Here is a 5,053-nt window from a genome sequence, read left to right as displayed (position 1 = left end):
GTGTATAGGGAACCCCTTAATTTTGCGGGGCTTAAAATTTGGAAAAAAGGTTTTGTAAGGGATTATAGTACTATCCATGTGTAAGAAACTCCCATATTTTTTTAACCTAATTTTTTAACAAAAAAAGGGGTTCCCGTTACTTTAAATTTGGAAATTTGTATCATAAAACCAAGGTTGGTCTCAGACAGATTGGCATCAAAAAGGTTAAGAAACTGAATCCGGTCCACATCTTTGGCTGGTTGTCAAAAATGCCATTATGAAAAAGTGGATTTTAATTAAACCAAATTCATTAGCACAGCTTATTCAGATAAAGGTGATTATATTTGTTAAAAACATTTGAAGACAAACTAGTTATTCAGATTAGCAGTTTGTACAATATCTAAGAGAAGATGCTACCACAATAAAATTAAAAAGTTGTAATTTGTTTTACAATTTACCAAAGATTCAATTACAACTTAATTAAAAAGAAAAATGAATGAATGAATTTAAACTACTCAAAATCTTTGGGCCTGTAGGTTGTTTCAAAGAAGAATTTGACTGTTTATCTCCATACAGATGATAGTAGTAGTGGTAGTAGTAGTAGTAGTGGTGATGGCAGTGGTAGTAGCAACAGTCATAGTAATAACTGTTGCGGTGATGGTAGTAGTATCAGAAGTGGTGGTGGTGGTGTTGGCAGTAGTGGTAGTAGTAGTAGTAGTAGTGGCAACAGAGGTAGTGGTAATAGTAGTAGTTGTGTTAGTAGTAGTAGTATTATCATTATTATTATTATTAGTAGTAGTGGTGGTGGTGGTTCGTCATAGTGGTGATAGAGATGGATGTAGTAACAACAGTAGTAGTAGTTGTTGACGTAGAAATTATAGTGGTGGTAGAAGTAATGGCAGAGGTGATGTTGCTGTTGTAGTGGTGAGGGTGACAGTAGTAGAAGCAGCAGCATTTAGTAGAATAGATAACTCTTTAAGAACTTTTAACACCTTCTTTTCAGGCATACACATCTACCACGAATGAACGGAAAATACAACACCCCCCACCCCACCATACACACACATCTTAGTGTCTGAACAACACCATAATGTAGACATTAAACAGTTAACCCCTCCCAATCCTGCCCCTAATGCACACCACCACCATCGCTACTCTCAAATACAAAAATGTTCCTATATTGCGTTCGTTCATTCACTCTATCCATGGAAGGTTAGCCACACCGGTCCCCACCACAACTGCCCCCACTCTAAGTAATTGGAAAAGAAAATAGAGACCTGACAGGGGCTGTTCCACAACAAAATAGCAAAAAGGAGAGAAACAACACCACCACCACCAACAACAACCCCTAAAAGCATTATAGTCCAATGATTAAGACATTTTAGAAACTGCAGACATGCAATAAAAATTACATTACTCTATGTGCATGTGTACATATATATATTCATTCATACACACACACATATATACACAGGTATATATATATATATATATATATATATATATATATATATATATATATATATATATATACATATATATATATATATTCATACATACATATATACACACACATATATATATATATACACATATGAATACATAAACATACACACACTCATACATTTATATATATATATATGTATGTATGTATGTATATATATATATAAGTGTGCATATGCATATATGTGTGTTGTGACATATGCACATAGCTGGGAAGCTTTTTGACTGTAATCAATAAGAGGCAGGTGGAAACAAAAATGTTTTAATAAATCTATTGATAAAGTTATGTTCAAGACACTACCATTTTTTCCCCTATTGTTTCTCTTTACACTCTGTCCTTTTGTCCATCTGTTTCTCTATCTGTCTGTCTCTCTCTCTAAACATTATCCACAGAGCCTGAGCTATAAAATTTTACCTGTCAAATAGCTGTCTTTGAGTTAATTCTCAGTCCTTGTGTGTGAAGGATGCCAGCATGCCTCTCTCCTACCACCAGAACAGAAGCGATGATGATGATGATGATGATGATGGCAACTGGAAATTAATAACCAATTTCTGTCTTACATTGCTGAAGCAATAATTAATAGCTAGTGCTATTTCTCTCAGGAGTTTACCATTTTCTTCAGTGGCTGTCAATATGGATTAGAATTGAGAAGATCTACTGGATATCTGCATTAAGCCTAGAAAGAAAGCAAGCAAGCAAGCACGGGAGAAGAAGGAAGAGGTGAAGAAGAACAAGAAGAGTAGGAGGTGAAGAAGAAGAAAACAGAAGTTGAAGGAGGAGGAGAAGAAAACAAGTCAAAGAAGAAGATGATATGATGATGAAGAAGAAGAAATGGGCAAGCAGTTATTTTTCAAGACCAGTAAAGGTATTTTAGCAAAATGAGTCACTGCAGACTTTTCCATAAATCCATCAGAAAAAACTATTTTGAATATCTTTACACAGTTTCCAATTGTTAACGATGAAATAAAAGTGTTGCACAGGATTAAGCTTGTGAATAATATTGATTTTGAGCAATAAGAATGAGAAATAAAGTTTAATTGTTTGAGAAGGAACTGAGAAAGAGGAAACGGGGGAGGAGAGAGAGAGAGAGAGAGAAAAAGAGAGGAAATGTTGCAATATTTTTGTCTGTCTTTCCCAAAGATATTAGTCATGTAAGTGAAATAAAATGGCTTGGTACAAGGAATCTAACCAGAAATTGTGTGAAGGGCTTGGCCTACCAAGCAAATAGCAACCACAAAAGTTTGTTGTCATTATTGACCAAACCTATAACCATCCAGTCTTTTCAAGACAAAGTCTTATCTGGTACTTCATTATCCATTGTATCTTTTCTTATTTCTTTACTGCCCACAAGGGGCTACACACAGAAAGGACAAACAAGGACAGACAAAGGGATTAAGTAGATTGCATCGACCCCAGTGCGTAACTGGTACTTAATTTATCGACCCCGAAAGGATAGCTCACCGGGCGAAATGCTTAGCAGTATTTCGTCTGCCTTTACATTCTGAGTTCACATTCCGCTGAGGTTGACTTTGCCTTTCATCCTTTCAGGGATGATAAATTAAGTACCAGTTGCATACTGGGGTCAATCTAATCGAATGGCCCCCTCCCCATAGAAACTAAAATTTAAGATAAGAACAAGAGCACTCAGAAAGCGCAAACCTCTACCAAGGCAACACCAATGTCCTCTTAACGATTGGCCATAGATGATTTTTAAAATGAGAAGGTCTGAAATAAACTCAACTGCACTCACAAATGAGAATACTAGAAATGAACCCGACTGCTCTCAAAAATTAAGTAAAAAAAAAATGGAAAAATAACCCAGAATCCTTGTCTGGTACTAGATCAATCCCAAGATCTAATCAGTTTGTGCCGGTCACGAGGCCAAACTTCTCTGAAAGTTTCATCTGAATCCATCCAGCGATCTTTGAGATAGCTTGTCCACGGACAAACAAACAAACAAACACAACTGAAAACAATACCTCTGCCTTCGCTAAGGCGGAGGTAATAAAAACTAAATGGAAGATCAAATAAACAGTGTGTGAGTTTAAATGGTAAAAAAACAAACTAACCACCCATCCGCAAGTATGACCACACACACACACTTTCTTAGTGTGTGTGTGTGTGTGTGTGCGTGCTTTCTTAGCTTTTATATTTAACTTGTTTCAGTCATTGGACTGCAGCATGCCAGGGTGCCACCACGAACAGTGTTTAGCTGAACAAACTGACCCCCAAAACTTTATTTTTTTGAAGCCTTGTCCTTTTTTTATTAGTCTCTCAGGCCAAACCACTAATTTAAGACAGCATAAACAAATCAACACAAGTTGTCAAGTGATGGTGGAGAAAAAGCATAAATACAAAGACATCTCTCTCTCTCTTAGGTCCTCCTAATGTTTCAATGGTACAAGTGCTAGTTTACAGTGTAACGTAATTATATATATATATATATATATATGTTCTTTTACTTGCTCTACTATACCATGTCACCCCATTGCATGGTGATACAGACCAGGAGTTGATTAAATCAAGCCCAGAACTTGATTCGTACTTCATTAAATCAAACCTGAAAGAACAAAAGGTGAAGTCGACCACAGTGGGATTTGAACTCGATACATAAAGAGACTGAGCAAACACCTCGATGCATTTTGTTAGATGTCTCAACAACACGACCAACGCACTGCCCTTTCACTTGCTTCATTACACAGTAAATATTCAATTGAAAGCTTTTCATTAACACAAAACAATAAAAATAAGGTTTGTTCTAACATCTCAGTAAGTGTTCAAATTAAGTTTCTTTCTTTTTGTATGACAGCATTCTAAATTTATAAGAGTTCAGCTTCAATAAATTCATTTGTTTCGTCCATTATCTTCTTTCTTAGATCCGTTATTGTCTGTGGTTTTTGAATAATAAACATTATTATTATGGGAAATTCTTACAACACTTCGTTGTGGAATCTCTGTATCGAGTGGAATTTATGAGGTGCTTGCATGACCCAATGGATTTTCACTTTGTAATCTTTCTAAAGAGTCTTTTGCAGTAGGAATTCTATCGTCTTTGAGTGATAGTCGTCCAGTCGAGTAGCTATTACGAAGACTTGTTTCTTCAAAACGTTTAATCAAACGTGTTATGGCACTTAAACTGAAAGGATTATTATTATTATTATTACGAAGGACATGCTTCTTCTTATATGCTCGCATTGCTGTTGCGGTTGCTGTGGCACTGTAACCATTATAATTCTGGAATTGAACAATCTCCAGCTTTGTATTCAAATTTTATATAGACCTCCGAAATAAAATAATAAAAACCTTTTACACACAAGCACACTTAATAAGACACATTCAAACAGCATTCCATTTAGAGAAGAAATATAAAGATCGCAGTCATAGAGAAGTACCAATAAAAGAGCCGGAGAGAACGGAGAAAATAGCAGACTGATTAAGAGTCAAACTAACAGGAAGCACATAAGTAGTGTGATCACTTACTAGCAATAGAGAAACTCTCAAAATAGATTAGAATTTATCTATGTGTTTGTGTGTGTGTGTGTGTGTGTATATATATATATATATATATAT

The 5,053-nt window shown here is 35.5% G+C and overlaps 1 protein-coding gene across 1 annotated transcript in view; it reads right to left on the bottom strand.

Moving 5' to 3' along the window:
- Positions 1 to 5,053, bottom strand: part of LOC106877386 (spliceosome-associated protein CWC15 homolog) — a 35,805-nt gene that overhangs the window by 12,357 nt on the left and 18,395 nt on the right. The window lies entirely within an intron of this gene.

Source organism: Octopus bimaculoides, chromosome 19, assembly GCF_001194135.2.
Source record: "Octopus bimaculoides isolate UCB-OBI-ISO-001 chromosome 19, ASM119413v2, whole genome shotgun sequence".
Classification (NCBI taxonomy): Eukaryota; Metazoa; Mollusca; class Cephalopoda; order Octopoda; family Octopodidae; genus Octopus; species Octopus bimaculoides.
This window is presented reverse-complemented; position numbering and strand designations above follow the sequence as displayed.